Source organism: Pongo pygmaeus, chromosome 22 (genome assembly GCF_028885625.2).
Source record: "Pongo pygmaeus isolate AG05252 chromosome 22, NHGRI_mPonPyg2-v2.0_pri, whole genome shotgun sequence".
Classification (NCBI taxonomy): Eukaryota; Metazoa; Chordata; class Mammalia; order Primates; family Hominidae; genus Pongo; species Pongo pygmaeus.
Genome location: NC_072395.2, coordinates 34,708,043 through 34,731,284, shown reverse-complemented (window position 1 = coordinate 34,731,284; position 23,242 = coordinate 34,708,043).

Here is a 23,242-nt window from a genome sequence, read left to right as displayed (position 1 = left end):
CACGTTCATTAAGTCCTCAGGGTTAGAAGTCTTGAGAGCATTGACTAACCTCTGCTGTAATAATCTGGATCTTAGGGCAAGAGAACATGGCTACAGCAAAACGTAAGTGAGATCAAACTTCAACACAAATATCCAGGAAGGACTGTCACAGCTAAAAAGCTCTTTGAACTCTTAACAATAAAACCAGTTAGGGTTCTATCATACAGAATGTAACCCCCAAAGATACCAAAAATCTTATTTTAATATAAAGAATATTGTATTGACAGTATACTATATTACCGTGAGTCTAGACACTACATTAAAGTGTGAGATAAATATATATATATTTAACTTATAAACATATATGCATACATAAATTCTAGCTGTACTTAAAGTAAATTAAGTTAAAATTATTATAAAAATATTATTTAAGATTCGAGACCAAAAGAAAGATTATCATATAGAATCCTCATGAACTTTCTGTTTAAAAATAATGACTTTTTGTTGTGCCATTTACCTTTTTCAATGTAATCTCTTCACTAATATAAAATACCAAAATCTTAATGTCTCATATATCCTGGGAAAGGTGCTTTACTACTTTAACCTTTTCAATATTTTGTAATATGATTGTCATACCTTTCTACTTCACTTACAGTTTACAGCCTTGGTGAACTGTGGGGAAGAAATTAGATTGTCAAGGGAAAAAAATTACAAAATGCTAAAGATTAAAGGCATCAGCTCTAAATATTAAACTGTCTGATTTTATTCATCTTATAAAAGACTTAATAATTTTGGTAGTCATATTTTGGGAGAGACTTTGTGCTAAAGAAAGATAACTCTAATATGATATAATTTGGTGGAATACATGCATGTATAAGGGTTTGTGGGTGTTTGTGTTTGGACATGTGTAAGAAAATAGCACTTTATAGAAGAAGGACTATGTTTTATTTGATTGTCAGGCTTGTGCAATAATCTCAAAGCAAGGATTCAAATTTAAATTAACAGAAGAGCAGGCAAAGTTGCTGGGTTGAAGAAATTGAATCTAAGCCTATTCATTCATGGTCGGGGGATGGATGTATAGGTCTATAAAGACCAAAAGACAGCTATATTTGGCTAAATAAAAAAGAGAAAGTGGATGTGCGTGGTAAATATTACACTTTAGAAAATAATGTAACATTTATATTCATTGCTGAGAAAAGGCTGATATAGTTAGATCAGATAATCTGAAAAAGAGGGCTTGGTTTGAAAGCTTGACACTAGGCCGAAAAGAAGAGAAATAGAGTGGTAGGAAAAGCTGCTCTGTAAGACTAATGCTTCACTTACATCCAAACTCATGGGTTACAACAATATCAGACAAAGAAAGCCTGCACATCTTGCTGGCTCATAAATGCATTTACTTGCACTCTGTGTTCTCTCTTTCTCTACATACATTTGCAGATGTATATATCTATCTTCATTAAAACTCAATCAAGGAGAACATTTGTATTTCTAGCTGAAAAGCAGTTTTCATGTCTTGGTAAGTAAACTACTTTATTGTGTGCATATTATTGCAATGTAACTCAGAGAATGGCATTAGATAAGACATTTCTTTCTGTTTTGTTTAATCCAAGAGATTTTAATGAAAAGGTGAACTAAAATGGATTAAGTATAAAGACTTAACAACAGAAAAATTACTTCCCCTAGAAACTTGGATAACCGAAGCATGAGAAGCCAGTGCTTTCTGAAACCTATGCGCCTTCCAGAGCATTTTTAAAAAATTCTCAGATAAATAATGAGCATTTCTAAAAGAATAAGCATTTTCTAAACAATAAAAATAAATAAACCGTGCTTATTTGTACCTACACTAAAATATAGTAAAGAAAGTTTACTTGTGTACTCCTTTGTTAATCCACAAACGCCTAAGTAAATCATAATCACTTTAATACATGTTAAAATATGAATACAGATTTTTCTTTTGTAAATTTTGTCATATGAATATTCTGTTACATATTTTTATGAAATGTATTTATATTAAGTATATATTTTATCATATATGGAGTATAGAACATTTAGTCTTTTCATGCATAAATCACCATTAAAATAATTTGAACCTTAAAGATTCTATCTGGTCCAAATACTGAAGCACAGATATCCATCTTTAAAAAAAAAACACAACTGAACTAGTTGGATTGTATGGGAATAATAACAAATAAACAAAGAAAATATGTGTTACCGAAAGCACTGCACTCAGGATACTTCATCTCAGTTCTACCCTCACTGCTACGTCTTCCTCCCATTTTCACTTTCTTTTTATCCTGCAGCTTTATACTACATCTGGACTAATCATCCACTTCTTTGTCCCTTCAGCTAATATTTGAAGATAAATCTCAGTAAGGTAACACATTGCTATAATAATCACAGAGTAATTATCATCATCATTTATTTACTTACTTTTGTCCTTTTTATTAAAAAGAGATAAATTAAGTCACAAAAGAGTCACGTACATTTTAGTAAATTAAATATGTTAAAAATTAGCAAATTTTTAAATTAAAATTTAGTAAATTAAAATACGTTAAAAATTAGCAAATTTTTGTGAAGAGCAAACAGGCCTTAAAAATAAGTTTGCAGAAGGCTGTCGGCAAGAAGGTAAAATACAAAGCCATGCTTTCCCAGACGGCAGATCAATTTCACAACATAAGGAAAAACTATTCCTTATGAGAAATCCAAGAACCAGTTGAGAGGCTCCTGCACTGTAGCACACAAAACCAGCTGCATAGAAGCTGGTAGGAAAATTTGAAGCACCGTCACACTGTTATCTTTCCCCATTGCACAACCTCACCATGTGAAGATAAACCCCAGATCAAAGTTTCTCCCTGGAGAAAAAAAAAAAGGAAAAGGAAAAGAGTGGAGCATATGTCCAATGTTCTGACTTTCTGGAGGCTGACCAAGTGATACTGACAGAAGATGATCTCAGGTTGGGGGCTGCTGAGAACAAAGATGGTGATTTTTAATAGCATATATTCATTTATCATATCCCCTTTCTCTCGCTCTGCTCAGATCGAGCTTGCAGAAACCTCCATATTCCAGTTTCTCCCTGGAGAGGGAAAGAGTTTGGATGATGTAACCAACATTCCAAATTTTGTGGGGTTGACCCAGGAATTGGCTTCTGTTTTGCCAGTCTCAGAGTGCTAATGATATCAGGTATAATCTGCATGACTGGGGAACACTGAAAAGAGCAACAGCTTGAAGTGTGCACTTACCTCTCACAGCCTGTCCCTCAGCACAGTACCACATGATTGGGAAGAAACCTCACTTCCCAGCTTATGCTAGGGGAGGAAAAGCATCGGACCTGGCATGCAACATTCCAGTTTTTCAGCGGGCTGCACCAAGGACTGGCTTCTGTCTCAACTCTCTGGGAACACTGGTAGGAACTATCATACGCTAGATGCCTGAATGCTAAGAACAGGGCAAAAGTTTAGGCTAGTACAAACTCACCCATCAGAGGCCTACTCCCAGCTCAGCATAACATAGTGAAGAAGACTCCCAGTGACTGGCTTATCTCTGGGGAGAGAAAGATATGACTAACATATTTGTCAAATTTAAAACTTTTTAGGTGGTTGCCTGAGGGAATGAACTCAGTCTCACCTGTCTCAGAGCATAGGTGGATTCTGACACACTGTAGATGCCTGGGGGGTACTGATAACAGGAAAATGAGTTTGTGCATGCTGCTACTCCAGAAGGCACATGGTACAGCCGATAGATGCCAGAGGAAGCAAGAAATTATACATTTCTAAAAAAAGAAAACAGAAAATCACATTCGAAATGTACATGCACAAGTCCAGAGAGGATGCATACACAGAGAGGTCTTAAAGACCCCATGAATCTCTGGCTAGGCTAATGATGAGTGCCTTCTCCTATATGAGGCCACACTGGGAGGACTTGGAGAGGAGGCCATTGTTCTTATCATCTGTAGATACCAAAACAAGTAGTAAATAAAAATAAAGTAATAAGGAAACATGATCCACACAAAGGAACAAATGAGTTTCTCAGGGTGAAACAAAAGGATGCTAATCATCAACATAAAAGCACATGAAAGCATAAACAAGCTGATAAAGGAAAATATATAGACAGCACAAAATGTTATACTATAAAGGTAGTATGTGAATTACTTTTAATCCTAGTATACAAATTAAATGATTAATGTATAAAAATAAAAATAAAAAATGCTAAGGCATAAAACATATAAGAATATGTAACATGTGACAAAAATGCAATAAAATGAAGAGTAGGAAGTGTAAAAGTGTAAAGGTTTTGTATGCCATTAAAGTTGTTATTATCTGCTTAAGTATACAGTTATAACTATACAACATTTTGTGTAAACCTATGATAATCATTTAAAAAACTTAGATAAGATACACAAAAGAAAATGAGAAAGGAATCAAATTATATTATTGCAGAAAATTAACTAAAAACAAAGAAAGATAGCAAGAGAGGGAAAGGGAACAGAAGTACAAGGCAGACAGAAAATAATTAACAATTTAATAGCAACATTAAGTACTTTTCTATCAATATTTACTTCACACGTAAATGTTTTAAACTCCTCAACTCAAAGGCATAGAATAGTTAAATGCATTTTAAAAACACCGAACAAACAAAAAACAAGAACCAAATATATGCTGTGTACAAGGAGCTCAGTGTAGATTTAAGGACAGTCATAGGCTAAAAGTGAAGGAATGGAAAAACTAGTCCATGCAAATGGTAATCTAAAGAGAACAGAGGCAGCCATATTTATATTAGACAAAACAGAGTTTAAGTCAACCAATATCATAAGAAATAAAGAAAAATATTATGTAATGATTAAAGAGTGAATTCACCATAAAAATAAAAAATTCTTAAATAATATTTACCCAATATCAGAACACCTAAATATGTGATACAAACATTGACAGAACTGAAGTGAGAAGTAGACAGCAATACAATAAAAGTAAAAGATTCCATTACTTCGTTTTCAAAATGGATAAAATATCTGGATAGAAATTTAATGAGAAAACCAAGTATTTGAACAATACTAAAGAGAAAATTGAACTTATAGATACATGGAGACATTTTACAAAACAGCAGCAGAATGAACATTATTTTCAAACACACACAGAATATTCTCCAGTACTGATCATGTTAGGTCTCAAAACAAGCCTTAACAAATTTGAGAAGATTGAAATTATGCCAAGTGTCTTTTATGACCACAGTGGAATAAAATTAGAAATCAAGAGCAGAAGAAAAACTGAACAATTGACAAATCTGTGAAAACTACACAACACACTTGTAACCAATAGTTCAAACATGAAGTTTTTGAAAATTAGAAAATATCTCATCAACATTAGAAAAATCTAACATAATCTAATGTCTTGCAGAAACAATAATTAAAACACAACATAACAATATTTACAACATGCATCAAAGCAGCACTAAGAGAAAAGTTTACAGCAATAAGTACCTACATTTAAAAAAAAGAAGATTTCAAATAAACTAACTTTACATCCCAAGAGACTAAAAAAGAGAAAACTAAGCTCAAATTAGTAGAAGAAAAAAAATGCAAAGATTAGAGCAGAAATATAAAAAAAAGGACAGAAAAACAATAAAAAGAGGTAACAAATTGAGTTGTCTTTTTAAAGACAAGCAAAATTGGCAAATCTTTAGCTATACTAAGAAAAAAAGAGAAGATTCGAGTAAATGGAAATATAAATGAAAGAGACATTGCAACCAGTGCCACAGATATAAAACTGATTATAAGAAACTACTAAGAATAATTATATGTCAGCAATGGCGTAACCTAGAAGAAACAGATAAATTCCATGAAAGATGCAACCTACCAACAATGAATCATGAAGAAATAGAAAATTTGAAGAGACTACTAACTATTAAGAATACCAAATTACTAATCAAAAACCTCCCAACAAAAAAGCTAAATTACTTCCGGACTAGATTACTTCAATGGTGAATTTTATAAAATATTTAAAGAAGTACTAATGAGAATCATTCTCAAACTCTTCCAAAGTATTAAAGAGGAAAGAACTTCTCCAAACTCATTCTATGAGGCCAATATTACTCTGATACCGAAGCCAGAAAAAGACACTATCAGAAAACGTAGGTCAAAACACCTTGTAGCAGGATGAGCTGCAGACAAGAACCCATCAGACACCAAATTGTAGAAGGAAAGTGCTTTACTCAGCTGGGAGCATCAGCAGACTCACATCTCCAAAAACTGAGCTCCCCGAGTGAGCAATTCCTGTCCCTTTTAAGCACTTACAACTCTAAGGGAGTCCATGTGAGAAGGTCGTGATCGATTGAGCAAGCAGTGGGTACATGACTGGGGGCTGCATGCACCTGCACTGGTAATTAGAACAGAACAGAACAGGACAGGGATTTTCACAGTGATTTTCAATGCAATGTCTGTAATCTACAGATAACATAACCGATTATGTCAAGGGTCGATCTTTAACTACCAGGCCCAGGGTGTGGCGCCGAGCTGTCTGCCTGTGGATTTCATTTCTGCCTTTTAGTTTTTACTTCTTTTTTCTTTGGAGGCAGAAATTGAGCATAAGACAATATGAGGGGTGGTCTCCTCCCTTAACTTTATCAGTATAGTTGTAAAATTCGTCAGAATACTAGCCAACCAAATTCCAGAGAGAGAACACTTAAAGAATCATACAGCATGACTAAGTAGAATTTATCCCCAAGATGCAAATATGCATTAACATATAAACATTAGTTAATTTGATACATTGCATTAACAGAATGAATGCTAAAAATCACATGGTCATTTTACAGATGCAGAAAGAAAAAAATGACAAAATGTAACGCCCTTTTATGATTTAAAAAATTTCCAGCAAATGTTGTATAAAAAGAAATTGCCTCAAAATAATAAAGGCCACCTTCAAAAGCCTCTGGCTAATATTATATTCAAAGATGGAAAAACCCTGAAAGCTTTTCCTCTAAAATCAGATACAAGAATGTCTACTCTTGTACTTCTATTAAACATAGTACAAAAAGTCCAAGCTAGTGCTATTAGACAAGAAAAAGAAACAAAGCATATCCCAATTTGAGAAGAAATAAGTGAAATTAACTCTGCTTACAGATGACATAATCTTGTATGTAGAAAATTCTGAAGATTCCACCAGCAAAACTTGCCAGTTTAATAAATGTGTTCAGTAAATTTACAGGGTAGAAATCAACATACAAAAATCAATTTTGTTTCTACACACTAACAACAAACTGTTTTGAAAGAAATTTTAAAAGATAATCCCATTTACCATAGCATCAAAAAATAAAACACTTAGAAATACATTTAACCAAGGAATAAAAAATGTATAATTGGAAAACTATAATGTACTGATGAAAGAAATTGTAGGATACACAAATAATTGAAAAAGTATCCCATGTTCATAGATTGGAAGTATTATATTTTTTAAAATGTTCATACTACCCAAAGTAACCTACAGATTTAATGCAGTTTCTTTCAAAATCTCTACTTAAAAAATAGAATAAAGAGACTTTAAATTAGTATGGAACAACAAAAATGCTGAGTGGAGAAAACAATCTTGATAAAGAACAAAACTAAAGCAAACACTTTTTCTTATTTCAAAGCATTCTTCAAAGTTGCAGGAACTAAAACAGTATGATACTAGCATGCAGACAAACATATTGACCAATGGGACAGAGTGAAGAAGCTAGAAATTAATCCATGCATGTACAGTCAACTGACTTTTGAAAATGATGCCATAAACGCACAATAGGAAAATAATAGTATTTTCAATATATAGCATATGAAAAAGCAGATATCAACATGGAAAAAAATGAAAGTGGACATTTATCTTACATATGACCTAAAAATCAAGTCAAAGTGGATTAAAGATGTCAACTTAAGACCTGAACTGCAAAATTCCTAGAAGAATACATAGGAAAAAGCTTCCAGGCATTGGTCTTAGCAAGGACTTATTGGCTATGAGAGTAAAAACACAAGCAAGAAAAGTATAAGTAGGCTGGTGGTATAACACTGAACTAAAAATCTTCTGCATGGCAAAGAAAACAATCAATAAAATGAGAAAAACTAATTGCCTAACATTTATCTGATAAGAGGTTATTATCCAAAATATATAAGGGACCCCTATAAACTCAACAGCAAAACATAATAAAAACAAAGAATAACCACCAAATCCACATAAGTAACCCAATTAAATAATGGGCCAAAGACTCAAATCAGTATTTCTCCAAATAAGACAGACATATGGCCACCAGTTATATGAATTTTGATCAACATCACTGATAACCAGGGAAATAAAAATCCAATTCACAATAAGACATCATCTCATATTGTTAGAATAATTATCTAAATCAATAAATATTGGTGGGTTTGTGGAGCAATTAAATGTTTTTTTTTTGTAGTTGAAATGTAAAATGGTATGGATACTACAAAAAGTAGTATGAAATACTCTTAAAACGTTAATAATAGAATAACCATATAACCCAGCAATCCTACATCTGGGTTTCCTACATTCAAAGAGATTGATACCAGGATCCTGAAGATATATTTTCTTTTCCGTATTCATTTCAGCATTAATTACAATAGTCAAGCTGTGGAAAAGATTAAAATGCCTATGGACTGATAATTGGATAAAGAAATTATGGTGTATACATCAAATAGAATACTATTCAGCCTTAAAAGAAAGAAATTCTGTGATCTGTGACAACATGAATGCACATCAGGGACATTACGGTAAGAGAAATAAGCCAGTAACAGAAGGACAAATACTGCATGATACCTTTTATGCAGATACGTATGTTGGGAGCAAGCCCCCCAAAATCTGGTCATAAACTGGCCCCAAAACTGGCCATAAACAAAATCTCTGCAGCACTGTAGCATGTTCATAATGGCCCTAATGCCCACGCTGGAAGGTTGTGGGTTTACCTGAATGAGGGCAAAGAACACCTGCCCCGCCCAGGGAGGAAAACCACTTAAAGGCATTCTTAAGCCACAAACAATAGCATAAGCGATCTGTGCCTTAAGGACATGCTCCTGCTGCAGTTAACTAGCCCAACCTATTCCTTTAATTCGGCCCATCCCTTCATTTCCCATAAGGAATACTTTTAGTTAATTTAACATCTATAGAAACAATGCTAATGACTGCTTTGCTGTTAATAAATATGTGGGTAAATCTCTGTTAGGGGCTCTCAGCTCTGAAGGCTGTGAGACCCTGGATTTCCCACTTCACACCTCTATATTTCTGTGTGTGTGTCTTTAATTCCTCTAGTGCCACTGGGCTAGGGTCTCCCCGACCGAGCTGGTCTCGGCAACTGCATGATACCTTTTCTGAAGATATGTATTTTATGCATGATGCCTTTTATGAGATAATGGAAATAGTCAAATTCATAGAAGCAGAAAATAGAATGGCAACTTACACTGTATGAGAGGAGAAAGAAATGACTAGTTGCTCTTCAAATGGTATAAAGTTTCAGTTAAGGAAGATGAACAAATTCTGGAGATCTTCTCTACAACATAGTGCTTATAGTAAACATACTGTACTGTACAATTCAAAATTTGTTAAGAAGATAGATATCATGTGTGGCCTTACCACAATAAAAAATAACTAATAAATAAAATGAAAACAAAAGAAAGTTTTCATTGGGCTTATATTCTAGAAACATAAAAATTGTGAAAATGTTAAGTGAAAATAATTTAACTAATGTTTTCAGACTTTTTTCTATTTTTCAAAAATTGCACCTTGCTCTACAAGGCAATTGAAATTCTGTTCTTTCTCTTTCTGTTGCATGTGTCCTTGGTGCCGGAACCAGAGTTTTAGGGCATCCCACAGTGCAAGAGATTCAATAATTTTTCCAAAGCACCGTCTAACTGAGGAGTCAAAGTGCTTCTTTGCTGGAGCTGAGAGAGACTGGCGAGAGATAATCATCTCCCTTTGATATTGTTTGGCTCTTTGTCCCCACCCAAATCTTATGTTGAATTATAATTCTGATCATAAAAAGTGTATGTCACTTCTGCCCTTCACTCTCTCTCCTGCCACCATGTGAAGACATGCTTGTTTCTCCTTTACCCTTCTGCCATGATTGTAAGTTTCCTGAGGCCTCTCCAGCCATGCCTCCTGTACAGCCTGTGGAACTATGAATCAATTAAACTTCTTTTCTTTATAAATGACCCAGTCTTAGGTAGTTCTTTATAGCAATGTGAGAACAGACTAATACACCTTTCTACATTTTTTGCTTCCTTGGCTCTTTCCAGCCTAGAAATACTAACAGTTCAGATAGCTCTGCAGTCTCATATAGGGAAAGTCCTTCTCAGCCTGAACTTGAGAAGAGAAAATGATAGTAAAAGATAACTTCCCCAAAGGCACTGTGGCTTCCATGGAGAAATCCAGATACTCTACCTCTTGCCCGTCTTAAATGTAGCCAGCACAGAATACCCACCCTCCATGGCTTCTTCTGCTAATGCCCTAATTTTCACTCCCACAGCTGTATCTAACCAGAAGCCAGAGGATACAATAACCCATATAGAATATGAAAGCCAGGGTTCCAGAGCACAGAGCATAGTGAAAGAAAGTACAGAGTAAAATCAAGTGGAGTAGAAGGTAAATGAAACCTGGGGACCACACTAGGGATAGAAACACTCTGGCATAAAAATATATTTTCTTCTATTATGCAATAAAATCTCCCTCTTATAAAATTGCTTTACTCTCCCTTGGTAAAGGGCATAAAAAGGAAGAAGCAATCTCATAGATTCTGGAACAAGGATAGGGATGACTCGCTTCAGAATCCTTTGAGTGATGTTACTTAACTGTTTCTTGACCTTGAATGACAAAAGCACAATTTTACGGTAGACTTCATTTTCTATTGAGTCAGATTGATGAAAAAGCACGCTATTTTTTTCTCTGACAACCATCATTTGTATTCCCATAAAGAGTCTCTTCAAAATTTCAGAAAACTGAATGAGTCTTTGCTGTCAGGAAAAGAGCAATTTGTGAAATGATAGCTGCAATAATTTTGAAGACTCTATATAGACGTTGGTCAACTATTCATGCATAGGGTGGGGAAAATGAGAACCAAGAAGTTCTTTTTCTATCTCGGCCAGGGTTCACTTACTAAATGAGTTTCTTTGTGCCTTGGCAGTTGAGTCTGCCCAGCTGGATGTAATTAAGTGGATAGTTGAGCCAGAGAGATCTCATCAACAGAAATACCTTCACTGTCCACAAAGCAGGGATTTAAACTATATTAACTATGAATGTGCCCCTTAAAACTTTAAATACAAAATCATATTGCATCATAATGAAATACCTTCACTGTCCACAAAGCAGGAATTTGTACTATGATGACTATGAATATGCCTCTTACAACTTTAAAAACAAAAATTTTAATGTATGATTTAAATACAAATAATATTGTTTTCTTGGCTTTGCCATTAAAAGTAATGGCAAAACCCGCCATCATTTTTGCACCTAGAGTCAGTAACAGTTCAATAGAGATAATTAGTTTAAAACAGATGTTAAAATGTTGGATATATCAAAGGGTTGCTAAAGAGTGGAGACTAATAGAATTTCAACTTCGCAACACCCATGGTACTTTCACAAGTAAAGACTTTAGATCCATTAATTAAATTTACTTCCCATATTTTACAATTATGAATTCAAAGTTTAGATAAATATTTTTAGAAAGGAAAGTTAAGTCACTTATTTTTTACAACTCTAGAAGCATGCAAATGCACTATGCTTGCAGCATTATAAGGGCAGAAAACCAACCTCTCTATTCATCAAAGTAGATTTAGGAACCGTCATACTATCACCTCATCAATGGTCTTCATTACGTATTTGTTGAATAAATGAATGAAAGGAAAAAAATGAAGAAAGAAAATACCATCTTGTCACATCCAAAAGAGTAAAATTTGTCTCTTTTAAAAAATTATTTGCTGCATCCCCAGAATCTAGATCAATACTTTGCACATACAAGTGATCAGTAAATACACGTTGAATAAACAAGTCCTAGATTATCTATTTATGCCTTAGTCAATCCACTATTTAGGTTACTGTATGAAAAGTTTATGTATTTGTTGATCTGAAGCTGCTAGAGATATAGCTTTATGTTGCAATTTGCTCTGATTTTTTTTCATGCTCTGTTTTGAATGAATCTGGCTATTTGACTTCTTCAGTTTATTCTCAATCCTTATATTCCCCTTAGTGGAAGAAAATAACAGGTCAGAAACCTTTATTGTTTAATGGTTTGTAATGTTTTCTTGGAGTTGCTCTGTTGGCAATATCTGTTTCAGTTACATAAATGAGAGTCTGGAAAAGCAGAAAAACAATTGATTGAGGGTTTCTCTGAGACAGCTGCAGCCTTGTTTTACATTGTTCTTATTTAAAATGTGAAAGAATTGTAGTTCTGCCAGGTCCAACATACAAGTATTTCTAGGAAACACATTTTGTACTTTCAGAAACCAAAGCATAATTTTAATAGACTTTAATGCATTTTAAATGTTTATAAAGTTATGTCATATTATTTTGCATATAATTACCACTTTTGATATTTCAGACTATCATTCACGGATAACAAGAAAGAAACAAATACTCAGTACTTTCCTGAATTAAGTTGCTAATTTTTTTTTTCCATTACAGCAAAGAAAATAAACACATAAATAAATAAGGATAGTTATATCAAATGATATGTTCTGTTATTAAGCAATATTCTCTTATTCTGAAAATTCATGCTGTTTTTCTTGAGTTACTTTCCAAACCAAATATCTTCATAAACATGCTAATATAAAAATATTCATCAGAGATCAAAAATACCATTTATTCTTGGCATTGGTTTCAGTTTTGGAGCATTAACTCAAATATGTAGAAATTAACTATTTTTCTCCATAACTGTTTAACTTTCTCATAATTTACCGTTCATACTCAGTATCCAGAAAACAAGCATCATACCTAGTGAAATTCATGTAAATTAACAATCACTTCTGATTTATCTCAGTAACTCACAGATTTACTCAGTCTCTCCTTTTGTCTCTTTTTAAAATTATTTGCTGCATCCCCAGAGTCTAGACCAATATTTGGCACATACCAGGTGATCAGTAAATACATGTCGTATAAACAAGAACTAGATTATGTCTATTAAGTGGTAAATACTTGGTCTTCCAGAATTTTTGAATGCTCCCTTTATCCAAAGGTACACTCTAGTTCATTAACATTTTTCTCTGTGCTTTGTCTCTATCCTTACTGCATCTACTGCTGGAGTACCCAAAGTATCTTCCCCTGCTGGCACAGAATCTCCTTTTTTTTTTTTTTGAGACGGAGTCTTGCTCTGTGTCCCAGGCTGGAGTGCAGTGGCGCGATCTCCGCTCATTGCAAGCTCCACCTCCCGGGTTCACGCCATTTTCCTGCCTCAGCCTCCCGAGCAGCTGAGACCACAGGCGCCCGCCGCTACACCTGGCTAATTTTTTTGTATTTTTAGTAGAGACGGGGTTTCACCGTGCTAGCCAGGATGGTCTCGATTTCCTGACCTCGTGATCCGCCAGCCTCGGCCTCCCAAAGAATCTCCTTTTAAGATAACATTCTGGGGAGGAGCCAAGATGGCCGAATAGGAACAGCTCCGGTCTACAGCTCCCAGCGCGAGCGACGCAGAAGACGGGGGATTTCTGCATTTCCATCTGAGGTACCGTGTTCATCTCACTAGGGAGTGCCAGACAGTGGGCGCAGGTCAGTGGGTGAGTGCACCGTGCACCAGCCTAAGCAGGGGCGAGGCATTGCCTCACTCAGGAAGGGCAAGGGGTCAGGGAGTTCCCTTTCCAGGGGTGACAGACGGCACCTGGAAAATCGGGCCACTCCCACCCGAATACTGTGCTTTTCCGATGGGCTTAGGAAACGGTGCCCCAGGAGAGTATAGCCCACACCTGGCTCAGAGGGTCCTAAGCCCACGGAGTCTCGCTGATTGCTAGCACAGCAGTCTGAGATCAAACAGCAAGTCGGCAGCGAGGCTGGGGGAGGGGCGCCCGCCATTGCCCAGGCTCACTTAGGTAAACAAAGCAGCCTGGAAGCTTGAACTGGGTGGAGCCCACCACAGCTCAAGGAGGCCTGCCTGCCTCTGTAGGCTCCACCTCTGGGGTCAGGGCACAGACAAACAAAAAGACAGCAGTAACCTCTGCAGACTTAAATGTCCCTGTCTGACAGCTTTGAGGAGAGCAGTGGTTTTCCCAGCACGCAGCTGGAGATCTCAGAACGGGCAGACTGCCTCCTCAAGTGGGTCCCTGACCCCTTACCCCCGAGCAGCCTAACTGGGAGTCACCCCCCAGCAGGGGCAGACTGACACCTCACACGGCCGGCCAGGTACTCCAACAGACCTGCAGCTGAGGGTCCTGTCTGTTAGAAGGAAAACTAACAAAAAGAAAGGACATCCACACCAAAAACCCATCTGTACATCACCATCATCAAAGACCAAAAGTAGATAAAACCACAAAGATGGGGAAAAAACAGAGCAGAAAAACTGGAAACTCTAAAAAGCAGAGTACCTCTCCTCCTCCAAAGGAACGCAGTTCCTCTCCAGCAACGGAACAAAGCTGGACGGAGAATGACTTTGACGAGCTGAGAGAAGAAGGCTTCAGACGATCAAATTACTCCGAGCTACGAGAGGATATTCAAACCAAAGGCAAAGAAGTTGAAAACTTTGAAAAAAATTTAGAAGAATGTATAACTAGAATAACAAATACAGAGAAGTGCTTAAAGGAGCTGATGGAGCTGAAAATCAAGGCTCGAGAACTACGTGAAGAATGCAGAAGCCTCAGGAGCCGATGCGATCAAATGGAAGAAAGGGTATCGGCCCTGGAAGATGAAATGAATGAAATGAAGCGAGAAGGGAAGTTTAGAGAAAAAAGAATAAAAAGAAACGAGCAAAGCCTCCAAGAAATTTGGGACTATGTGAAAAGACCAAATCTACGTCTGATTGGTGTACCTGAAAGTGACGGGGAAAATGGAAACAAGTTGGAAAACACTCTGCAGGATATTATCCAGGAGAACTTCCCCAATCTAGCAAGGCACGCCAACATTAAGATTCAGGAAATACAGAGAACGCCACAAAGATACTCCTCGAGAAGAGCAACTTCAAGACACATAATTGTCAGATTCACCAAAGTTGAAATGAGGGAAAAAAATGTTAAGGGCAGCCAGAGAGAAAGGTCAGGTTACCATCAAAGGGAAGCCCATCAGACTAACAGCGGATCTCTCAGCAGAAACCCTACAAGCCAGAAGAGAGTGGGGGCCAATATTCAACATTCTTAAAGAAAAGAATCTTCAACCCAGAATTTCATATCCTGCCAAACTAAGCTTCATAAGTGAAGGAGAAATAAAATACTTTACAGACAAGCAAATGCTGAGAGATTTTGTCACCACCAGGCCTGCCCTAAAAGAGCTCCTGAAGGAAGCACTAAACATGGAAAGGCATAACTGGTACCAGCCACTGCAAAATCATACCGAAATGTAAAGACCATCAAGACTAGGAAGAGACTGCATCAACTAACGAGCAAAATAACCAGCTAACATCATAATGACAGGATCAAATTCACACATAACAATATTAACTTTAAATGTAAATGGACTAAATGCTCCAATTAAAAGACACAGACTGGCAAATTGTATAAAGACTCAAGACCCATCAGTGTGCTGTATTCAGGAAACCCATCTCATGTGCAGAGACACACATAGGCTCAAAATAAAAGGATGGAGGAAGATCTACCAAGCAAATGGAAAAGAAAAAAAGGCAGGGGTTGCAATCCTAGTCTCTGATAAAACAGACTTTAAACCAACAAAGATCAAAAGAGACAAAGAAGGCCATTACATAATGGTAAAGGGATTAATTCAACAAGAAGAGCTAACTATCCTAAATATATATGCACCCAATACAGGAGCACCCAGATTCATAAAGCAAGTCCTGAGTGACCTACAAAGAGACTTAGACTCCCACACATTAATAATGGGAGACTTTAACACCCCACTGTCAACATTAGACAGATCAACAAGACAGAAAGTCAACAAGGATACCCAGGAATTGAACTCAGCTCTGCACCAAGCAGACCTAGTAGACATCTACAGAACTCTCCACCCCAAATCAACAGAATATACATTTTTTTCAGCACCACACCACACCTATTCCAAAATTGACCATATACTTGGAAGTAAAGCTCTCCTCAATAAATGTAAAAGAACAGAAATTATAACAAACTATCTCTCAGATCACAGTGCAATCAAGCTAGAACTCAGGATTAAGAATCTCACTCAAAACCGCTCAACTACGTGGAAACTGAACAACCTGCTCCTGAATGACTACTGGGTACATAACAAAATGAAGGCAGAAATAAAGATGTTCTTTGAAACCAACAAGAACCGAGACACAACATACCAGAATCTCTGGGATGCATTCAAAGCAGTGTGTAGAGGGAAATTTATAGCACTAAATGCCCACAAGAGAAAGCAGGAAAGATCCAAAATTGACACCCTAACATCACAATTAAAAGAACTAGAAAAGCAAGAGCAAACACATTCAAAAGCTAGCAGAAGGCAAGAAATAACTAAAATCAGAGCAGAACTGAAGGAAATAGAGACACAAAAAACCCTTCAAAAAATCAATGAATCCAGGAGCTGGTTTTTTGAAAGGATCAACAAAATTGATAGACCGCTAGCAAGATTAATAAAGAAAAAAAGAGAGAAGAATCAAATAGATGCAATAAAAAATGATAAAGGGGATATCACCACCGATCCCACAGAAATACAAACTACCATCAGAGAATATTACAAACACCTCTATGCAAATAAACTAGAAAATCTAGAAGAAATGGATAAATTCCTCAACACATACACCCTCCCAAGACTAAACCAGGAAGAAGTTGAATCTCTGAATAGACCAATAACAGGAGCTGAAATTGTGGCAATAATCAATAGCTTACCAACCAAAAAAAGTCCAGGACTAGATGGGTTCACAGCCGAATTCTACCAGAGGTACAAGGAGGAGCTGGTACCATTCCTTCTGAAACTATTCCAATCAATAGAAAAAGAGGGAATCCTCCCTAACTCATTTTATGAGGCCAGCATCATCCTGATACCAAAGCCTGGCAGAGACACAACAAAAAAAAGAGAATTTTAGACCAATATCCTTGATGAACATTGATGAAAAAATCCTCAATAAAATACTGGCAAACCGAATCCAGCAGCACATCAAAAAGCTTATCCACCATGATCAAGTGGGCTTCATCCCTGGGATGCAAGGCTGGTTCAATATATGCAAATCAATAAATGTAATCCAGCATATAAACAGAACCAAAGACAAAAACCACATGATTATCTCAATAGATGCAGAAAAGGCCTTTGACAAAATTCAACAACCCTTCATGCTAAAAACTCTCAATAAATTAGGTATTGATGGGACCTATCTCAAAATCATAAGAGCTATTTATGACAAACCCACAGCCAATATCATACTGAATGGGCAAAAACTGGAAGCATTCCCTTTGAAAACTGGCACAAGACAGGGAGGCCCTCTCTCACCACTTCTATTCAACACAGTGTTGGAAGTTCTGGCCAGGGCAATTAGGCAGGAGAAGGAAATCAAGGGTATTCAATTAGGAAAAGAGGAAGTCAAATTGTCCCTGTTTGCAGATGACATGATAGTATATCTAGAAAACCCCATTGTCTCAGCCCAAAATCTCCTTAAGCTGATAAGCAACTTCAGCAAAGTCTCAGGATACAAAATCAATGTACAAAAATCACAGGCATTCTTATACATCAATAACAGACAAACAGAGAGCCAAATCATGAGTGAACTCCCATTCACAATTGCTTCAAAGAGAATAAAATACCTAGGAATCCAACTTACAAGGGATGTGAAGGACCTCTTCAAGGAGAACTACAAACCACTGCTCAAGGAAATAAAAGAGGATACAAACAAATGGAAGAACATTCCATGCTCATGGGTAGGAAGAATCAATATCGTGAAAATGGCCATCCTTCCCAAGGTAATTTACAGATTCAATGCCATCCCCATCAAGCTACCAATGACTTTCTTCACAGAATTGGAACAAACTACTTTAAAGTGCATATGGAACCAAAAAAGAGCCCGCATCGCCAAGTCAATCCTAAGCCAAAAGAACAAAGCTGGAGGCATCACGCTACCTGACTTCAAACTATACTACAAGGCTACAGTAACCAAAACAGCATGGTACTGGTACCAAAACAGAGATATAGATCAATGGAACAGAACAGAGCCATCAGAAATAATGCCACATATCTACAACTATCTGATCTTTGACAAACCTGACAAAAACAAGAAATGGGGAAAGGATTCCCTATTTAATAAATGGTGCTGGGAAAACTGGCTAGCCATATGTAGAAAGCTGAAACTGGATCCCTTCCTTACACCTTATACAAAAATCAATTCAAGATGGATTAAAGACTTAAATGTTAGACCTAAAACCATAAAAACCCTAGAAGAAAACCTAGGCATTACCATTCAGGACATAGGCATGGGCAAGGACTTCATGTCTAAAACACCAAAAGCAATGGCAACAAAAGCCAAAATTGACAAATGGGATCTAATTAAACTAAAGAGCTTCTGCACAGCAAAGGAAACTACCATCAGAGTGAACAGGCAACCTACAAAATGGGAGAAAATTTTCGCAACCTACTCATCTGACAAAGGGCTAATATCCAGAATCTACAATGAACTCCAACAAATTTACAAGAAAAAAACAAACAACCCCATCAAAAAGTGGGCGAAGGACATGAAGAGACACTTCTCAAAAGAAGACATTTATGCAGCCAAAAAACACATGAAAAAATGCTCACCATCACTGGCCATCAGAGAAATGCAAATCAAAACCACAATGAGATACCATCTCACACCAGTTAGAATGGCAATCATTAAAAAGTCAGGAAACAACAGGTGCTGGAGAGGATGTGGAGAAATAGGAACACTTTTACACTGTTGGTGGGACTGTAAACTAGTTCAACCCTTGTGGAAGTCAGTGTGGCGATTCCTCAGGGATCTAGAACTAGAAATTCCATTCGACCCAGCCATCCCATTACTGGGTATATACCCAAAGGCCTATAAATCATGCTGCTATAAAGACACATGCACACGTATGTTTATTGCGGCATTATTCACAATAGCAAAGACTTGGAACCAACCCAAATGTCCAACAATGATAGACTGGATTAAGAAAATGTGGCACATATACACCATGGAAAACTATGCAGCCATAAAAAATGATGATTTCATGTCCTTTGTAGGGACATGGATGAAACTGGAAATCATCATTCTCAGTAAATTATCGCAAGAACAAAAAACCAAACACCGTATATTCTCACTCATAGGTGGGAATTGAACAATGAGAACACATGGACACAGGAAGGGGAACATCACACTCTGGGGACTGTTGTGGGGTGGGGGGACGGGGGAGGGATAGCACTGGGAGATATACCTAATGCTAGATGACGAGTTAATGGGTGCAGCACACCAGCATGGCACATGTATACATATGTAACTTACCTGCACATTGCTCACATGTAACATAAAACCTAAAGTATAATAATAATAATAATAATAATAATAATAATAATTAAAAAAAAAGAAATTTAAAAATTGAAAAAAAAAAAAAAGATAACATTCTGTTCTCAGCTCCATGCAAACTTGTACAGACCTTCAGGGAACTCACTGCATCAATACTATAAGCTCTCTCTCATGTATTTTTTTGGAGGGGGTGTGGATTTGAAGTGGGGCTGACAATAATTTCAGAATTCCATCCCACATCCTATAAAAACAAAACAGAAGGGTAGTGACAGTCATGGAGGGGGAAGAGTAGGGTGTATATAGAATGAGGAATGTTAACAAACTTGGAGGATTTTCTGTCCTGCAATTTCCAACCCCTTTGCATCATTTAGATCTCTCCCATTTTGTGAAGTTTTCTCTAGGGTTCCAAATGGGAAATAGGAAAGTAATCCTCTTTGCTATTTTAATCCATAAGCCTATGATGGTTAAGATATTTTTAATACCGAAGACTTCCAGATGCTAAGACCTAAGCCTCAAAATGGATTAATGTCCTTTCAGAAAAGTTTCTTGTATAGTTATTTTATTGTGACCATTATGTTGCATCACAATCGCAAAACCTGATTACCATTAGTATTAGCTCAGGAATTTGAGTGCTCTAGCTGATATAAGCTAGGTTGGCTGTGAGGATCTGCTTGTTGGGTGTTGGTTAGATTTGTGTTGATCTATGATAGTTTTGGTGAAGAAATCTAATGCTTCTCTACTCTGGCCCATATATTTCTAATGCTTTACCTTGGACTAGCCTAGGCATGTCCTCCTCATGTTGACAGCAGAGGAAAAGTGCAGTACCTGAAATACTAAACTATTCTTCCTTGTCTCTATGTCATGCTTGCTAACATGTGATATAGATACACAATGAAATACTCTTTACCCATAAAATCATGTCTTTTGCAGCAACATAGATGGAGTACGATTTACCCATAAAAATTATAAAATTATGTCTTTTGTAGTAACGAGGATGGAATTGATGACCACTATCTTAGAGAAACAACTCAGAAACACAAAGCCAAATACTGTATGTTCTCATTTATAAGCGGGAGTTAAATAATATGTACACATGGTCACAGCATGTGGAATAATAGGTACCAGAGATTCAGAATGTTGACAGTGTTGGAGGGGTGTGAGGGAGAAAAAATTACTTAATGGGTACTATGTACATTATTTGGGTGATGGTTACACTAAAAGCCCAGACTTCACCACTATGCAATATATCCATGTAATTAAACTGCACTTATACCCTTATATTTATACAAAAAAAAAAGTTAATCGAGTGACTGAGCTCAGAATCAAGGGGCAGTGCAGAAAGCCTTGCCCATTATAGACCACACTTTTAAGGTTGCACGTGAAAGTGTATAGACACAAGAAAGAGCAAAGGGTAATAGCCGGTAGTGCCATCAACTTAGCAAATGCTTTACCTTTTGGGATAGAAATATGTCCATAATTCCTGAATCTTTTATCCATAATTATTCACTTTATAGCACTATGCCCAATGACTTTTATGCTGTATTTTTTCAAAAAAAGGGAAGTCATTGTGTGGAGAGAGACGATATTTTTCTTCCTACTTTTAATGAAAATGTTATCAGCTTGACGATAGTGAAGTGACTTATTTTGGGGGAAAATGTTCTATTTTCTCATCCACCCGTAAACAAATGTAATGTATTCCGTGACAAAAGATTCAAAGTGGTCTTCATGATTCTACTCTTCTTTCTCTACATTCTCCACATAGCAGTGAAAATTCTTCTTAAAACATAATTCTTTTTTTTTTTTTTTTGTCATTTGGTCTCAATACTCTAGCACCTTAAATATTAAATACAATTTAAAATTCTTACCATAATTCACATGAGGCCTTTCAGGATTCCATCTATATGTGTTTCCTCAGCTTCGTTTTCTATCAGGTTGCTCTGTTATTAAACTTTTATTTCTATAATCATACCGAACTGATGTAATACAACTATATCAATGCTATTTTGGCTTTCTCAACTTTTTTTCTTCCTAGGTAATTATTCTCCAAAAATTCACATAATTATCTCTCCACTTATTCAGGTCTCTGTCTTAATAGGAATTAATTGAAAATACCCCTCCTAAGTACCATATAAAATAGACTTTCATGATTCTCTATCTCATTACCATGCTTTGATTTATTTAGAGTACTTACCACTGTAATTAAATTCATTTCATAGTCTATTTATTATCCATATTCTCCTCTAGTCAGTAAACTCTGTTAGAAAAAAATAGCTTTTCTTATTTGAAACTATTTTTTTCTAGTACCTATAACAGTGGCATATACACGTTTACTAAATTATGTCTTTGATGAATAAATAAATTAATCAAACACAAAGGGCAATGAACCTTTTGTTTTATAGGTAAAAATATCTTGCTACAAATTTATTTATGCTTTGATGGTAAGTTTGAAGGATTAGGGAAACAGAACTAATCAGGACGTATATGCAGAGAGCAAGGAAAAAAAAAGAACACCATTGTGTGTTTAATACACGACATTTGAAATAATTCTATTAGGTAGGTATTTGCCCTGCTTTTGGAAGAGGAAACTGTAGTATAAGAAGATTGAATGACGGGCTGGGCACGGTGGCTCATGCCTGTAATCCCAGCACTTTGGGAGGCTGAGGCAGGCAGATCACAAGGTCAGGAGATCGAGACCATCCTGGCTAACACGGTGAAACCCCGTCTCTACTAAAAATACAAAAAAAAAAAAAATTAGCCGGGCGTGGTGGCGGGCGCCTGTAGTCCCAGCTACTCAGGAGGCTGAGGCAGGAGAATGGCATGAACCCGGGAGGCGGAGCTTGCAGTGAGCTGAGATTGTGCCACTGCACTCCAGCCTGGACGACAGAGCAAGACTCCATCCCCCACCCCCCAGCCCCAAAAAAGAAGGTTGAATGAATGACATGACTAAGTTATCGAAATGTAATTTTTTTGATGATATACAAAACCAGTGGTGGCTCAGGCCTGTAATCCCAGCACTTCGGGAGGTCAAGGTGGGTGGATCACTTGAGGTCAGGAGTTCCAGACCAGCTTGGCCAATATGGTGAAACCCCGTCTCTACTAAAAACACAAAAAATTAGCTGGGTGTGGTGGCTGGCACCTGTAATCCCAGCTACTGAGGAGGCTGAGGTAGGAGAATTGCTGGAACCTGGGAGGTGGAGGTGGCAGTGAGCTGAGATCCTGCCACTGAACTCCAGCCAGGGCAACAGCGTGAAACTCCATCTCAAAAAAACACGAAATACAAAACCAGTTTCTATGATTTTTTTTTTTCTGTTTGGCTAGAAATACCCCCGGTTGTGTTGCTCAGATCCTTTTAGTAAGCTTATATGTACTTATAATACAGGGATACAAAAATATGTAGATAGATACATCATAGAAAGATAGGAAAATAAATGATAGGTGGATAGATAGATACTAATAAATAAACTAAAAGTCTACCAAAGACATTTTTAGGCAATTTTCAATATTACTCAAAATAGTCTGTGTTGAATTTTCAACTATTTAGACTGGGTATACAGTTCACTACTCATATTTTATTCATGCCAAAATTATTTAGTTCTCCTTAAAAGTTACACATATATGAAAACCTAAGATAATGATGCAAAGTATCTCATATTTAAGTGATATAGACAGATCACATTCT